Raw genomic sequence first — 19,061 nt, 5'->3', positions numbered from 1 at the left:
ATGTTAATTTAATTAGAATCCCATGTGTCTAACCCTTACTAAAACAAGAGCAGAGTGATAGAGCAGGCAGTTTTTAGCTGGGCTTGTTACTGTAATGAACACTGGTTTTTCTAGTTTATTTTTTAAGATTTTAGCTTTATTTTACATAAAGTTGTAGGACCCTTACTTGGTGTTTGTGTGTCCTTTGAACCCGAATGTAACATTTTGGTGGCAGCGGTGGGATTCCAAAAATCCTGTGTGAATTATTTGGAATTTTTTCAATACGTTGGAATTGTGTTTGACAATTCTGAAAGCTGTGAATTCAGTGAATCTGTGATATTAGCAGTGACTGGTTGTACTGTGTGTATAACGTACAGTTGTTAATTGCTAAGTGCAAAGTGTGTATCACTGTAACGAGTGTACACGTGTAAGCCCAGAAACTCGTAGATAATTAAAGCTAGTCCAGTGGCTGTGAATACAGTGATAGGACTTACAGTACGTACATATTGTTGGTCATTATGTCGGTTGCTGATGATGTCGAAGTTGAGGGAGCCACGGTTGCTTCAGGACGACCACGAAGAAAAGCGGCAGCACAGAATTTGATGGAATTTACAGATAATGAAGTTATGGAGTATGAAGAGGAACTTAACCTTGAGCACATGCAACCACCCAAGGAAACAAAGCGAAAAACTAGCGCAAAGAAAAATGAAAGAGAATTTGAATTAAGACAGAAGGAGTTTGAATGGGAAATGGAAAGAGAGAAATTAAGATTAGAAATTAAGCGTTTGGAAATTGAGTTAGAAAAAATAAAACGTCAAGAAAACACGACTGAAAAAAAACATCTTCAATGCCATTAAAAGTAAAGCTACATGCATATGACCATGAACGAGGAGAGGATATTGTGACTTTCCTAGCAGAGTTTGAATCAATTGCAAAACATGCCAAGCGGTCTGACGAGTTGAAAGTATTACAGCTAAGAACTCTGTTGACAGGGGAGGCTAGATATGTTGCAACTCAAGCTTGTGGTGATTACCTGGAACTCAGGAAAGGACTGATTGATCGTTTTGGAAAGAGACCGCATTAACATTTCACGGCACTGTTGAACATGAAGAAGGAAAGCACTGAGACGTATCGTGGTCTGATGGCCAGGATTGATCAGCACATAAAGCGTTTCTTGGAAGATCATGACCCAGTTATTTGTCTTCGTGAGGAATTTTTCTTGAAAGCCTTGCCACAAGATCAAGCACAGTGGATTAGGAGGAACAAGGGCTCTAGTCCAGTCATAGAGGCTGCGGAAGATTATATTCCCACAAATTTACAACAGCAAGGGCAGCGGATTAAGTTTCATCAAAATATAAATGTAAATAGTAACAAGATGAATAGTCAGAACTTACAGCAGCAAGCAAAACTAACATCGATAAAAGACCAGTCCAAGCAGTGTTATCGATGCAGACAATGGGGACATATTGCAAGGTATTGTCCAACAGATGACATGAAACATCGTGGCAATCCGGCAACTTGTTTTTTTAAGCCAACAATTGGTGAAAGGCTTATTTCAGAAACAGGATGTGTGAATGGGTGCGAGATCATGTTTGTGAAGGACACTGGATCAGATATGACCTTGATAAGAGAAGATCTTGTTGATAAGAGTAGCAAGCTGGAGGGGCACAAGGTTACGTTATACACAGCAGTGGGTCAGCCATTTACCGCACAGTTGGCTGTGGTAAATATCGACACTACATATTATAAGGGACCAGCGCAAGTGGGTCTTGTTTCAAATCTAGCCGCTGAAGCCCTATTGGGAATGGATATACTTAGCAAGAAAGGGTCATTTGTTGTTACGAGGTCGATGTTAAAAGGACTCGACGATGAGAGGACTGTGCAAAATACTGATCAATGTGAGCATGAGGGTAAGAATGACTTTGTCAACAACAGCATCGAGACAGAAGATCCTGATCAGCGTGATGACATTGAAGTTGACGAATTTTCAGCAATGAATGCGGACATGTTGTCGAAACTACAGATTGCGGATATTTCACTGCAAAGTATTAGAGAGAAGTCCTTTGCTACTCGTGAAGAGGCTGAGGAGGAGCCAATGGCATTCTTCTGGGAGAATGATATTTTGCGACGGAAATGGCAATCTGGTGATGGTTCACACGGAGGGGAGCAAATAGTTGTACCAGCAGGATTACGGAAAATGGTAATGGAGCTGGCACATGATCGACCCCTTGCAGGTCACCTGGGTTTGGAGAAAACAAAAGAGAGGATTCTCCAATTGTTCTTTTGGCCTGGAATGTTTTCCGATGTAAAAAGATATTGTACATCGTGTCATGAATGCCAGATAACAGCAAAACGGACTGCAGGTGAGAAAGCACCACTGGTATGCCCACCGGTGATAACAGAACCGTTCTCAAAAATTGCAATGGATATTGTTGGACCGTTATCTAGAACGAAGTCTGGACACAAATACATTCTGACGGTTGTTGATGATGCAACGAGGTATCCCGAAGCTTTTCCTTTGAAGGATATGGAGGCAACTAGTGTAGCTAGAGCACTGATTGAGCTGTTTAGCCGTGTTGGTTTTCCAAGGGTCATATTAACAGACAAAGGGACCAACTTCACTAGCACCTTATTGAAACAGCTGTATGAACTAGTGGGTATTCGTGGAGTTACAACAACGCCGTATCACCCGCAAGTGAATGGAAAAGTAGAACGTTTCAACGGGACCTTGAAGTCAATGTTGCGGAAGTTCTGTACAGACAACAAGAATGAATGGGATGAGATGTTGCCATTTTTGTTGTTTGCATACCGCGAAGTCCCACATGAGGAAACTGGATTTGCACCCTTTGAGATGTTGTATGGTTGGCCAGTTAGGGGGCCAATGCAGATTTTACAAGGCTTGTTTACAGGAGAGGAAGATGTAAGGAAGTCAGCTGTGGAGCATGTTGTGAAAATGCGTGAGAAGTTGGCTGACATCGGGGCTCTTGTCAAAGATAATCTGTTGGATCGCCAAAAGAAAATCAAGGCACTGTATGATCGTCACACAAAAACATGAGAATTCAGTCCTGGAGATGAAGGGGGTAAACTTGACAAAAGACCAACGAGAGGATATTAGAAATCTTTGCAATGAATTTCAGGATGTTCTAACAACTAGGCCTGGTCGAACAAACATCTTAACTCACAGTATAAAGACAACTTCGGAGACACCAATTAAACAACGGCCATATAGAATACCTTTCGCGCAACGGAAAGAGGTAAAAGCAATATTGGATGAAATGCTAGAGCAAGGCCTCATTCGGCCCTCAATCAGTCCATGGAGTTCGCCTTGTGTATTAGTTGACAAAAAGGATTGAACTCTTCGGCTATGTGTAGATTACCGCAAGCTTAATAATATCACCGTATTCGACGCGTATCCAGTCCCACGAATGGACGATCTATTTGAGAAGATTGGTTATGGAAGTTACTTGAGTCAGATAGATCTAACTAAGGGTTACTGGCAAGTTCCTCTAGCTGAAGAATCGAGGCAAAAGTCTGCATTTGTGACTCCGTTTGGGCTCTATGAATTTAACGTTATGCCCTTTGGCATGAAAACTGCACCCGCTAGTTTCGCCCGACTCATCGACTTACTGGTGTCCGGACTTCATAATGTCGCAGCATATTTTGACAATATCATTGTGTCAAGCAAAACTTGGTCAGAACATATAGATAATCTGCGTGCCTTGCTGAAACGTATACGGGAAGATGGCCTTACAATAAAACCGTCAAAGTGCGAGTTTGGAGCAGCTGAGATCGAATGCCTCGGGCATATCATTGGAGGAGGAAAAATTAAGACAGACGGCAATAAAATTAAAGCAATGCGTGAGTTTCCATTACCCACCACGAAAAAGGGGATACATTCATTTCTTGGAATGGTTGGATACTACAGAAAATTCCTTAAGAACTTTGCTGAAGTAGCAGTACCATTAACCTCCATGACACAGAAAGGAAGACCAAATATAGTTGTATGGACGGAAGAAGCCGTCCGATCATTTAAAATGTTGAAGGATGCTCTTACTAAGACCCCAGTCCTTATTGCCCCGGATTTCAGCAGGGAATTCATCGTGCAGACAGATGCTAGTGACACAGCAATTGGTGCTGTGCTAAGCCAGACAATGGATGGTGAAGAACATGCGGTGGCCTATCTAAGCCGGAAGCTTCTTCCGCGAGAGCAGAAATATGCAGCTATCGAGAAGGAATGTCTTGCGATCGTGTGGGTGGTTGATTCTTTAAAGTATTACCTGTCAGGGACAACATTTGAAATCGTAACTGACCACAACCCATTGACATGGTTAAATCATATACAAAGCAAAAATCAGCGTCTACTTAGATGGTGTTTGGCACTCCAGCCTTAAAACTTCATTATCAAGCACAGGAGCGGAAAACAACATGGGAATGCAGACGGACTATCGCGCATGTAACAGAAGTATGTAGGAATAAAATGACAAGAGATACTGGTGATTAGTACACTCCAAGGGCGCTGAAAAACCTGGAATAGCTCAGGAATTCCTGGACTTTTGGAACTTCATTGTGTTCTGTTTAAAATCATAAGAAATTTATGTGAATATAGACCAATTTGTTGGATTTTAATAGTGACTGTAAGCTTTATGCATTCTGATAATAATGTAAGCTTTATACAAGTTTCATCAATTTTACTGATGTACCAAGCCAGCAAGTATTTTAAAAATATTATATCGAAAACATAAAGTTTCCTCTTAAGAAGGGAGGTGTTATAAGTGCCTGTATCATATTCTAGCAGAATCTAATTGTTAGTAGTGACAGCAGAACATTATTCCCAGCATTCTGGATGTTTGATACCAGAGACTGTCAACAGGTTCAGTGCTGTTGTTTATCTTCCCATGGCTATCTGAGCCTGGATAAAGCACAAATGTTAATTTAATTAGAATCCCATGTGTCTAACCCTTACTAAAACAAGAGCAGAGTGATAGAGCAGGCAGTTTTTAGCTGGGCTTGGTACTGTAATGAACACTGGTTTTTCTAATTTATTTTTTAAGATTTTAGCTTTATTTTACATAAAGTTGTAGGACCCTTACTTGGTGTTTGTGTGTCCTTTGAACCCGAATGTAACAAACGTGTTGTCTCAGCCCTTAGTTTCTTTCATTTTAAGCTTGAGGAGACAAAATCTACATTGACTTGCAAAAGTGTTTATTAAAAAAGCAGACCTGAATCACATTGAATCCATCTTGTTTACATTACTTTGCAGGGAGAAGAAATTTCAGTGAGAAAGAAAAACATTCACTAGATACTAACTTATTTTTGGGACAGATTTCTGCAAGTGCAACTAAACAGTGTTCTATCAAGTCCTTATCAAATACAATCTGGCATGCTTCAGGGTTCAGTTCTAGGATCGACCTTATTTATGATGTACATTAATGATCTTCCATAGAGCACAGTGAAAACTGAAACTGATAAGAATCCAGATGATGTGATTTTTACACACTGGGTTAAAACAGCAACACAATCCAAAGACAGTTGCAACAGGATCTTAATCATATCAGGAAATGGTGTTGTTGTTGTTCTAGGGTTTAATGCCATTTTTCAGCACAAGATAGGTTATACATGGCAGCCAGTATAATTGGTGGAGGAAGAACCCTGGAAAACCCAGGGAAGAACCACCGACCCACGAGAGGCTACTGGCAGGCTTTCCCACATACCCACGCTAGCCGAGCCTTGGACTCGAACCCATGTGGACAGAGGTGAGATGGCAGTAATCCAGAATGTTGAGCGCTTTAGACCACTCGGCCACTTGGGGCCCCATAAATGGTGTTAAGACAATGGAATGTATATAAACACCAAATGAACACCACAGCAGTATTACTAGGAACATCAAACTGATTATTTACCATACATACGTGCTTGTAAGTCAAGTCAAAACTGCAATAAAAAATATCCTGATCCGCTATAGCATAAAGCACTTGCAGATCAGGGTCATTGCTGTTTGTTATACTAATTGCTCTTAACAAACTGCACAAACCCAGATCTGCCAGTGCATTATGTGGCAACAGATCTGGGGCTGTGCAGTTTGCATTTGGACTCACCTTTTAAGCAAGTATATATGGTATCTAAAACTCCATTTAGGTGTCTGTAAATGAGGATTATACATGTATACCCAGTGTTGAAAGACATAAGCTTCATGGAGTATATGTTCATGATAAACTAATCTGAAATTATCACTTACATCATCATGTAACAGTATAACTTCCAAACTAACAGTATTGTAAAGACTAAGAAATATCTACCAACATCTGCAAGAAACTATTCAACATGTACCTATTAGTTGGGTTAGCTAAATGCTGCCTCACATACTTTAGGGGACCAGAGATGGTCTCTATGGGGGAAGGAGAAGTATCTCCCTCCACCTCATGCCTTTCCTCCATAGGTTTTATGATCAGATACATATTTGAAGAATAAACAAAGTTTGTCAAGTAAAATATATTTCTTCGATAATACTTCCCTGATCATAATACACATTCATCCTCCCAACCCCAACCCTTCCGTAGTGATTGTAGAATTCACAGGATTTGGGACCAACTGCAGTATCAAGGGAAGATCACTCTAACTGCCACCTAGGTGGGCAGATATCTTGCAGCTTTTTAGCAAAAACATTTAAACCTGGGAGTGCTGGATTTGTGAGGTAGTAATAGTTCTCTTAAAGTTATATTACTGGGTATTACTGAAGAAACATATTTTACTAGAAGAAAAAAACTGGTTGCTTGTTTGTCCTTATGTGTATGCATAAATCATTTGTACCATGATGTACATATATGTACATTACTGGGTATGCAAGTTTATAAACTGAAATATTTGTGTAGCATTAGCATTAGTGCATTCATCTTCTTTTTAAAAACAAAAAACAATACATCTATTGTGTACATGTACAGAATATTGTATATCCCTGGAGGCCTTGTGTGAGATAGATAAAAGTTACCTAAATAAGTTGCACTGTCTGAAAATAAATTATTATTATTATTATTATTATTATTATTATTATTATTATTATTTCTTTACAGATCATCAACAGCCCAAGAGCATCTAAAAATGATATGAGCAATACGGCAGTTGCATTTACTTCATGGATAACGTTGACTTATGTTATTTTGAAATTCGCGTGTATGGAAAAATTTGGCCAGCCATGGATGCAAGTTGCGATGTTATTTCTAGACCAATAGTGCAGCTTGACATCAAAATCACAACCAAAATACTGGGTATGAAAATGTAAAAGGAAACACACTTACTGAAATAAAACAAATCATTCAGATATAAATACAAATACACAACACCATAAAGAGATGGACAATGAGCACTGGTTTAGCAAGATGATGACTTGTCCTATAGGTTGTTTATAGAAATGACCCAGCAAGGTGAGGACTTGCCATATCAGGTTGTTTATAGAAATGGCCCAGCAAGGTGAGGACTTGTCCTTTCAGGTAGTTTATAGAAATGGACCAGCAAGGTGAGGACTTGTTCTATTAGGTTGTTTATAGAAATGGCCCATCAAGGTGAGGACTTGCCCTATCAGGTTATTTATAGAAATGGCCCAGCTTCAGAGGACTTGTCCCATCAGGTTGTTTATTGAAATGGCCCAGCATGATGAGGACTTGTCCTATAGGTTGTTTATAGAAATGGCCCAGCAATCTGAGGACTTGTCCTATCAGGTTGTTTATTGAAATGGCCCAGCATGATGAGGACTTGTCCTATCAGGTTGTTTATAGAAATGGCCCAGCATGATGAGGACTTGTCCTATCAGGTTGTTTATATGAATGACCTACATATCAAGCTACAGTATTTGTGACAGAAACATTTAAGCAGTAGTTCATTTATAGATAAAATGTAAACCAATATTAAACCAATGTTAATGTAAGGTATTGAAAATAAATATTCTAAAAAACTGTTTTACAAAGTCAAATGATGTTTATTATATTGAGTAAAACTGGTTGGACAATAGTACAGATATTGTGGTGTATATATATTGACTGCTCATATTCTGTAGTTTTCACTAGAAAAATGGAATGTGCTAGAAAGAAAAATAATCTTTCCCACATGTGTGGACAGGATAGGTAAATCTGAACCCTTTGAGAGTAATATTTGTATTCAAGTGTCCTTAACACAATTCTATCACATCAGCAGGTTGGTATTTTATAAGATGCTGACATCCATGGGAAAAAAATTGTAGAAATATATTGCTACCTGCCATTACTATTATCTCCCCAACAGAAACCTCATATCCAGCTAGGCTAAGATTTTTTATATTTTTTATTTCATCTACTGTATGTACTTGCTTATAAATCAAGTCAACTGCAAAGAAACAGGACCTGATCTGCCATCGCATGATGTGCCACCAGATGAGGGTCTATGCAGTTTGTTCTACTAATTATTCATAAGGAATTGCATTGACCAAGATCTTCTGATGCATTGTGTGATGACACTTCAAGGTCTGCTTACTTTGCAGTTGGAACTGACTTATGAGCAAGTATAGATGGTTGACAGCTCCTCCACCAAAACCACCTACCCTGCCCAGCTAAGACTTAACTCTCCAATCAGGGTCTATGTGAAAGAGAGGCTGCATTATATGGTAAAAAATATTGATGAGCTTAATAAAATCATGATCCTAAATAATTCTGAGAATTATGGCTTTGGACATGTAGCAATTTACAAACAATAACTTAAGTGCAGCTGTAAAATTCTTTACTTTTCATTTAATTAATTTTACTGATATTCTGTCCTCTTGGATTCTTGACATATGGCAGCATTAAATAAACACTTAAAGGCTGCTGCAAATCTTAATTTTACAATTAATTAATACAATTTAATCAATAGCACCATTAATTAAGCCAATTTAATCAGTAGAACAATTAATTAAGCCAATTTAATCAGTAGAACAATTAATTAAGCCAATTTAATCAGTAGAACAATTAAGCCAATTTAATCAGTAATACAGTACAGAATATACAAAATTGGATGTAAGTGTTATTTTTAGTTAACTTTAATTAATTTTAAAATTAAACATTTTACAGCATGTCTGCCATATGCCCAGGTTCCAAACAGCACCATTTCCTAAAGCCTATGAACCAGACAATATTCAAAAGTTCCAGGATAGTTGTTGCAATATTTAAGTTGTCCATGTGCACTTAGTTGTTTTGAGAAAAAAAATCAAGATGGCTTGTAAAAAGAATTTTATATTAATCAATTTTTAAAAATATGCCACATCTGTAAATATTTCATTTGTTTTGAAATTGATCAATAATATGAATTCCTAAACAATTTTAATTTTTTTTAGAACACTTCATTTCCAAAATTTAGTTTACTTTGTATGCAAATTTAGATGTCATGAAACTAAATTTTAAAATTTGAAAGTACCCAAGCAAAAAACAGAAGCTATTCAAAAATAGCTTTCAGTTTTCAGGTGTGCTTGTTTTGAATAACATTCCACGTGATAATAAATCAGCTCCAAGCATCTCCTCCTTCAATAATAGGTGTATTATATGGATGAAATCATAAATAAATGGAGGACTGATTAAAGTACATGTTATACCATTCGTCTCCTGTGCTTCATTTTCTTTTCTGCAGCAATGTAGCATTTATGTGACTAGTTGTTCATATACTGTATTTGTTGTGTGTGTGTGTGTGTGTGTGTCTGTCTGTCTGTCTCTGTGTGTGTGTGTGTACATATAATTATTATGTTGTACCTTATATATACATAACAGAGGGCCTCAAGCTAGATTACTCATTTGTAACTAACTGAATCACCCTCTGAAAATAGTCTTTATTCTTGTTTTTCTTCTTCTTCTTCTTCTTGTTTTTCTTCTTCTTCTTCTTCTTCTTCTTCTTATTATTATTATTATTATTATTATCTGTACTGATGTTTCTTTGAAAGGATCAGAAGAGGAACACAAAAGACACAGATAATGTGTTGCATACAAATAATGTGTTACATACAGTCAGCTGACATTTGTACGTTAATACATAATCCAACCATTCCTGTAGGTATCATTTGACTTTTAAAAAAAACAACTTTGAGTCAAAAGAGAAAAGGTTTTAATGAGATGGAATACCTCTTAGAGAAAACCTTGGAACTCCCCACTCCCCCTTGAGGCCTGAATTGAAAACCTTGGAACTCCCCAATCCCCCTTGAGGCCTGTATTATATGGTCCTGAAGCAGAAGGATGTACATGTAATGTGTAGTCACTTTATTGCCTGCACCTGGAGTGATGGGGCAAATAGACAAAGACTGGAATGGAAAAAAAGAAAAGAATAAGCAATAAAGCTAATCCATTTATTGCTGGAAACTTATGTAAAACATTGTTACATAATATTCTGTCAGTGAAACTTACACTTTTAGAAGATGATGGGGAGGGGGAAATGCAATGAATGCCAGGAAGTCATTCTTTACATATTTATTGCTTAGGTACACTGACAGTTTATTTCTCCAAAAAAAATCTTGAAGTAATAAAAGGTGTCTTTTTTTCCTCCACTAGTTCTGCTGATTTTAACTAGCTGAGTTTTTATAATGGCCTTTGTCCATCATCTGCCATCTACCCATCCATATATTATCTGTCTTTTGTCCATTTGCAACACCATGGCTTGAACCAATAGGAACTGATTTTGAACAGACTTTGGTAGGTATTTCTTGACAATATTTTGGATGTTTGATTACCAGCCACACACACCACCCATCCCTCACAATGTGTTGATTTTGGATGTTTAATTACCAGCCACACACACCACCCAACCCTCACAATGTGTTGATTTTGGATGTTTGATTACCAGACACACACACCACCCAACCCTGATAATGTATTGATTTTGGATGTTTGATACCAGCCACACACACCACCCAACCCTCACAATGTGTTGATTTTGGATGTTTGATTACCAGCCACACACACCACCCAACCCTCACAATGCATTGATTTTGGATATTTGATTACCAGCTGCACACACCACCCAACCCTCACAATGTGTTGATTTTGGATGTTTGATACCAGCCACACACACCACCCAACCCTCACAATGCATTGATTTTGGATGTTTGATTACCAGCCACACACACCACCCCTCACAATGCATTGATTTTGGATGTTTGATTACCAGACACATACCACCCAACCCTGATAATGTGTTGATTTTGGATGTTTGATTACCAGCCACACACACCACCCAACCCTCACAATGCATTGATTTTGGATGTTTGATTACCAGCCATACACACCAAACAACCCTCACAATGTGTTGATTTTGGATGTTTGATTACCAGCCACACACACCACCCAACCCTCACAATGTGTTGATTTTGTATGTTTGATTACCAGCCACACACACCACACAACCCTCACAATGTGTTGATTTGGGATGTTTGATACCAGCCACACACACCACCCAACCCTCACAATGTGTTGATTTTGTATGTTTGATTACCAGCCACACACACTGTCCAACCCTCACAATGTGTTGATTTTGGATGTTTCATTACCAGCCACACACTACCAGCCACACACACCACCCAACCCTCACAATGCATTGATTTTGCAGGTCAAAGCATAAAGTCTCTGGAGTTACTTGTTAGTTGGAAGGATCAGCCATGGTTTCTCTTTATTCATTCCTCAGAGTTTGACAATTACCATGGGAATGATTTTATATTCATAAATGCAGTAGCTCAATAACCAGTGTCCAATGTTTAATCAAGGATTGTTGGTTTTATACACACACCTAGTCCAGGATGGTTGTGTTGGTGTGTCCTTGGGAAAATCGCTTATCTTCCATTTCCTCAGCACAATGTAGTCAAATAAACTGCTGAATGTGCCATTTCAACAAAACCATTTCTATAACCAGTATCCAGAAACAATTGCGGCATTTAACTTTAAAACCAAAATTTTAAACTCCATTTTAAAAACTTAAGGATCGGTGGCACCTTGTTACATTTCTTTCCGCTTCTTTTTGTGATACACTATATATTTAAACTAAACACACTTTTCTCCTAGAGAACGTCTTAATCAGGTTATTGTGTCTTAATTTGTTCTTCCATAAACACTTCTAAACTTTTATCCATTTTAAATTTTGTAAATATTTGCAACTGTAATGTTGACTACACACACACACACACACACACACACACACACACACATATACATATATATATATATATATATATATATATATATATATATATATATATATATATATATATATATATATATATATATATATATATATATATAGATAGATAGATACATACATACATATATATATATATATATATATATATATATACATATATATATATATATATATATATATATATATATATATATATATATATATATATATATATATATGTATGTATGTATGTATGTATGTATGTATATATATATATATATATATATATATATATATATATATATATATATATATATATATATATATATATATATATATATATATATGTATGACATTGTCTGTGTAATTACCTTTTCTCATTACTGATGTCAATATTATGGTCTTTAGTGTTATATTTGTTAATCTCTCCCCAGTCCTTGCTTTATTTTCATGTATTTCTATCCATTTTTATTGATTATCAGGGATCTTTCATCATGTAGTTTAAGGCCCATGAAGTTGGAGCCATTGCCCATGGGGTCATGGTGCTAGCTAACTCCCTTGCCTCTGGGGGATGTGATAGAGCTGCATTTTGGTAATCTAGCATGCCTTTTCCTCAGAGGACACATTTTCTTTTGTGGCTGACAGTCACTGTTTAAAAAAGTGGCATATATATATATATATATATATATATATATATATATATATATATATATATATATATATATATATATAGATATATATATATATATATATATATATATATATATATATATATATATATATATATATATATATATACACACACACCATTATTTCAAATGAAAGCATGTACTTTCACACAGTGTATTTTTTACCTTGGTTTTTATTAGAGACATTTTTTAATTACTGTATTCAGTCAAAGTTCATTTATTGTTTGGTAACACCTGTGCCAACAGTAATATGAATGGATAATTTTCTGCTATTACTTGTTAAATTAAATCCTGGTGTGGGTATTATAATGAACAATAGAGAAAAACTACCACCACCAGTGACTGACTTGATTGTCTTGCACGAGGGGCACCCACAAAATCATTTTTGGGGTAGGTGGCAAACATGTAGTGGCCAGCTATTAAGTTTTACAGATGTAGGCCAAAACAGGTTTAGAGCTGAAAGTGCAAGTGCCCCGCCCTTTTGTGCAGGCATCACTGTCTTGCTTGCATGGCACTCTATTGTGCACACATTATGGAACAATCACCTGGAGGGGCTAATGCTTCTGCAATCCTGTCTTGAAAGATACTGATTGTAAAACTAATAATTAGTCATTAATTAGGAGTGGATATCATTACTGATTAGCAGAACAAAGTGTACCAGTATGCTAAGGTAAGTGTTCTATTACATATCAAGTGTAAATTTTTAAACAAAATTATCAATTATTTTTTCATTTTACCATTTTGTTCAAGTACAGACTGGACATGTTACACGTTATGTATATATGCAATATTATATAAATACAAATAAGTTTCTACACAAGTTTTTGGGGCACTCTGGTGATTTACTATCCAATTTTGAATTTTACCCATATGCCGCACAGCTCAACAGACATGTTATGCATTAAGGGTCTTAGAAAATAGTTCCAAAGACTTGACTTTTTACTTTGTAATGTTATGATGACTTTCTAAGGTCAATCTAATATGTTTTGATTATGAATGAAGTAAGTAAAATTCTTCATTAAAGTATGTTAATGTTATTTTGCAAAACGTAATATGCTCATTGGAGCTTTCCCATTAAAATTCTTCAGTTTCAGAGCATTGATGCCCGCACATTATGACAAGCAGAGGCACTTGCCCCCCCCCCCCAATTTCACCTCTAAAATGTCTATTCTACAAAACTTAATAGCTGACCAGTACTTGCTTGCCCCCTCCCCAATTCTACGGACACCCTTGTTTCAAAGATGTGCAACTTTTGTATATAGTCAAGCTCTTCAATTTCAGAGGTAAGTAGAGCTTACATATAGTGTGCAATCCCATAATACCTTAATAGAAGTAATCAGTTTTGAAAAAGACCTGAAGTTGCAATGCTTGTCTTCCAGTAAAAGGCAGTAAAGGACCGTAACTGTGCTGACTGAAATGAACAAATAATCTCCCTTAAGTTTTGGGTCTCATGAAGTCTTTCTACCACTCTGCGCCATAGTTGCTAAATAAGTGACTATGCTATCTAGTGATTTACTATCCAATTTTGGATATTATTCCTACACCAAACATCTCTGAGGTCACGTCTGTATGCTAAGATAAATTAGTTTCAAACACCCAGCCACATTACTTTGTTTAATTTAAATTTTGAATTTTATGACTTGCTAAGGTCACTCTAACATATATCTTGATTTTTGTTTAAACTGAACACAATTTCTTACTAAACTTTTTGCAAAGTGTATAATTGCTCTTGTTGATTGGATCACTTGTGTTGTAAGATCTTCAATTTCTGAGGTGCATGATTTTCCACACTGTTAAACTCTTCAGTATCGGAGGTAAATAAATCTTGCATTTAGTCCAAAATTGCATATTGTAAAGTTTCTATTGTCATCTCTTTTCTTATGACTGGTAGTAGGGGATCCCACAAACGTGCATGTGTGTTTGTGTTGATCATCTATCGGTTTTATTCTTACTGAACATGTATGTACAAATTAATTGGTTAATGATTGTTCATATCTTGTAACTAAGGAAACACTCAAACCACAAAACAAAATAGTACTTCAATTTTTTTTCAATTTTTGGGTTGGAAAACAGGGGTGCTATAAAGCTGCAACTAAGAATAAGTGTAATCCTTTTCTTTGAAATGCCAACATTGGAATTTATCATGCCTTAAGCTTGAATATGTACATTTAGAATGATTGTTGAGTAGCTTCAAGAGGCCTTTTGTAGCTGCTTTTTATATTAATTATAATTTTGTCTTGCTATTAATCGAGGTGAACCCAATTGTTCCAAAAAAGCATCTCTGCCAATAAACCCACCAGGATAGGGAGAACATTGTAAGGGAAATAACTCTCTGAGGTCTATTGATAGAAACAAAAATAATAATGATACTTGAAGACTAAGTAGATCATGGTTGCATCCCTTATAACGTAGACGATAAGCTTATTTAACTCTAGAAATTCAGTACATATTGAAATAATTACAAAATGGAAAATATTAAATCAATTGAAATTAAAAAAGGGAGGTGTGTTATTTTGTACATTCTGGGGATTACTTTATTAGGATCCTCATGATTGGATATTACATAGGATTCAACAGGGTTTGTTCCAGATTTAGATGAGTTTACAAAATTTTATCTGGGTCTTAAAGCCCAATTTCCCAATACTTCTCCCATATATTACGAATGTAGACAGGTTTTTAAAAAATGAAATACAGATTTCATATGTTACCTTGCTTTATATAGATCTAAATGAATATTGTTCTGTTCAAGATGAATAAGCATGGCCAGTTTGCAGCATTTCATTGCCATGAAGTTGAAAACACATACAAAGTATAGCAAAAATCACACATTGCACAGGTTACTTGAGCTGAATTATACACAGTGAGTAAAAGCTAGGTATCTGCATTTTACATTTTCTCACTTAGTTTTTTTTTAAAAAAAAACAACTTTATTTTCATGATTTTTATATGTATCACATACAACTGGTTATCGACCGTTCCTGTGGCCTAGTGGTTAGAGCGTCCGCCTCGGATGCAGGAGGTCGCGGGTTTGAACCCAGGCCGAGTCATACCAAAACTTTAAAAAATGGTACTAATAGCTGCCTCGCTAGGCGCTCGGCATTAAGAGATTAGTGTTATGACTGGTCTGTCTGGTGTCAGGATAATGTGACTAGATGGGACATCATGCTACATGTCTGCGGCATAATGCCCCAAATGCTAGACATCACTATAAACTGCCACACTGTAGACATCGTAGCAATATGACTGAAATTTTTTTAAAGCTACGTTAAAAATCCAAATCACATCACATCACAACATCAACTGGTTATCCATACAAAAAGAACAGCCAATGAAAGGAATTTCCCAGTCTATTTTTAGTAACCTTTGTGGGTTTTGTTTGCTTACTTTTGTTGGTTGAACAGGTGCAGTAGGTAGGGCAAGCGCTGCAATCACATGCAGGTCATGACAGCTTCACCTTGGCTGACAGCTAAAGCTAGTCCCTTTGATGGGAAATCTCTTGAGTTACACATGTGTGCTAGTTCCTCTAAAGATTTTGGTTGTGGCGTGTAAGGAAATACTTTGCACAGCTAGTTACGTAATTATCGAAAAATAATAAAGGTATACATCCAATAACATAATACATGCTCACTTACGAGTCAAGACCAACTGCAAACAACGTAGACCTTGATATATCCTTGTGTTATTTGTCCGACTGCATTTATCAGATCTGCCTTATGTCACAACTGATCTTTGTGCAGTTGCAGCTTGATGCGATTATATACGGTAGTCTTAAAAAATGTAATCAGCTCCTGATTCTATGTAGATTAATAATTTGGAGAAGACTGAATTGTATGGTAAGTCAATGGACATAATGTGTGTGTGTGTGTGTGTGTGTGTGTGTGATTTGGATTTTAACGTAGCTTTAAAAAAAATTCAGTCATATCGCTGCAGTGTGGCAGTTTATAGTGATGTCTAGAACTGGCGCGTTATGCCGCAGACATTGTAGCATCATATTCCAACCAGTCACATTATCCTGACACCAGGCCGACCAGTCCTAACACTAACCTCTCAGTGCTGAGCTTCATTACAAATAGAAAATTCCTTAAAATGCCTTCTTACAAATGCTGAACAGAATTTAACCAAATTTTACAAAAAGCATTCTCACAGGAAGGCCTTTTTTGTTATAACTAAATAAAACCTATTAGTCGTCAAATATGGCTGCATTACCAAAAAGAGGGAATATCTTTCAACAAACTCTTCAATAAAACAGAATTTGACAAATTTTAAACAGCGACCTGTCATGCATTGACCAATCGAATTCGTCGAGAATGCTCTGGTGATTAGTTAGCATAGCATTTGCAGAATACATTTTAGTTGTGAATAGTTAGCATAGCATTTGCAGAATAGATTTTAGTTGTGAATAGTTAGCATAGCATTTGCAGAATACATTTTAGTTGTGAAAATTTCTTGAATGCTGAACAATAAATATCAAGAGTTAATAAAAGTTAACAAATAATTTGTTTCTGTAGAATACCAAGTGAAAATTTAAAAAGAACATACAGGATTGTGAATCAGTAATACAAGTTATATCAAGTCCAAAAATACAGAGTGCTCTGAATAAATTCCAGTGGTGTTGAATGTGCTGATGTACAGTCTTAAGTGTCCTGATGTAAACAAGGTCAAGGCTCTTACTAAAACTTAGCAAACAACAATACAAACAACGGGAATTTCAAAGGGGAAAATCAATGTCCTGAACTCAAATCCAAATCAGTATGTTTACTTACAAGTTATAATTATCTTAAACTATGATTTGCAATCATAGACAAATACTAGCTATGTAATATGTTGTTTACAAGATGACCCTAACAATCTACGATCATGGACAAACAAATTAAACACACACACACACACACATACACACTATATATATATATATATATATATATATATATATATATATATATATATATATATATATATATATATATATATATATATGTATATACCCATAAAGATGAAGAAAGAACTATCCAATAAAGCTTTCTTTTTCATAGTCAAATTTGCTTATGTTACTGTACTTTAATAATACAAAATACATAGGTACATGTCTTATGAATGACACGTAATATACATAAAACAATATTACTTCAGTTCACGTGAAATGGCATAAGTAATGAGAGTATCATTTCCCATGATGTGTCAGTGTTGTTATTCCTGCAATATCACACTCAACCTCAACAATCTCTCATTTGTCTTTTTAATTTTATTAATGACAATGAAGAGATTGTGATCATGGAATACGATATTTAAAGAAGAGGCTGAACTAATATATGCTTCAAAGTGTTTTAAGGCCAAACATTCATTCTCGATTGTGGAATAATTCTCTGCGTGCTTGTTTATTTTTTTATAGTAAAAATAGCAAATCGGATGATCCACACCATTGTTGTCGTTTTGAATCAATAATCCACAACCCCTACATCACTTGCATCAACAACCATTTTAAATGATTATTTGAAATCTGGAGCTGTAAGAACTGGTGCGCCCTTAAGTATGGCCTTTAATATATCGAATGCCTCTGGATATATGTCAAACCAATAAAACTTGGATTTCTTACTCAACAAATTTGTCAGGAGTTTAGTAATTATGAAATACTTGAGCAAAATTTATGATAATATCTAGCTCTTCCCAAAAATCGCATCAGTTGCTTTTTACTGATATGCACTGGGAATTCAGGGATAACTTTGAACTTAACTTCTGTAAGTTTAACTTGTGAGTCTCACACAGTATGTCCTAACAATGTAACAGAAGCACGGCAAAAACACACTTTTGCCTAAAATAATGATTCAATTTGCGTCACCGAGTCGATCAAAAAATTTCGAATGGTTTACAAGTGGTTTTTTCCAGGTGTCATTGTAGATTTTGTTGTTGTTGTTGCTGCTGTAGAGTTTAACGCCATTTTTTCAGCACAAGATGGGCTATACATGGCGGCCAGTATAAATGGTCGAGGAAGAACCCGGAAAATGCTCCGGGAAGAACCACCGACCCACGAGAAGCTACTGGCAAGCTTTCTCACGTACTCCCGTTAGCCGGGCCTAAGACTCGAACCCACGCAGACAGAGATGAGATGGCAGTGATTCAGAATGGTGAGCGCTTTAGAACACTCGGCCACTCGGGGTCCCCTCGTTGAAGATGATCACGTTATCAATGTAAGCAGCACAATTATCACGACCAAATGTTATCATGTTCATTAAACGCTTGAATATT

The 19,061-nt window shown here is 36.3% G+C and overlaps 1 long non-coding RNA gene across 1 annotated transcript in view; it reads left to right on the top strand.

Annotated features, from left to right (window-relative positions):
* LOC149785721 (uncharacterized) overlaps positions 1–9,570 on the top strand; it is a 66,163-nt gene extending 56,593 nt beyond the window's left edge. The window contains exon 3 of the long non-coding RNA XR_016425444.1: positions 7,047–9,570. This is a non-coding gene — a long non-coding RNA (uncharacterized LOC149785721). The remainder of the gene's footprint in view (positions 1–7,046) is intronic.
* Positions 9,571–19,061: the final 9,491 nt, after the last annotated feature.

This window comes from Sinohyriopsis cumingii, chromosome 13 (genome assembly GCF_028554795.1).
Source record: "Sinohyriopsis cumingii isolate HCF-2022 chromosome 13, ASM2855479v2, whole genome shotgun sequence".
NCBI classification, from domain to species: domain Eukaryota; kingdom Metazoa; phylum Mollusca; class Bivalvia; order Unionida; family Unionidae; genus Sinohyriopsis; species Sinohyriopsis cumingii.
This window is presented reverse-complemented; position numbering and strand designations above follow the sequence as displayed.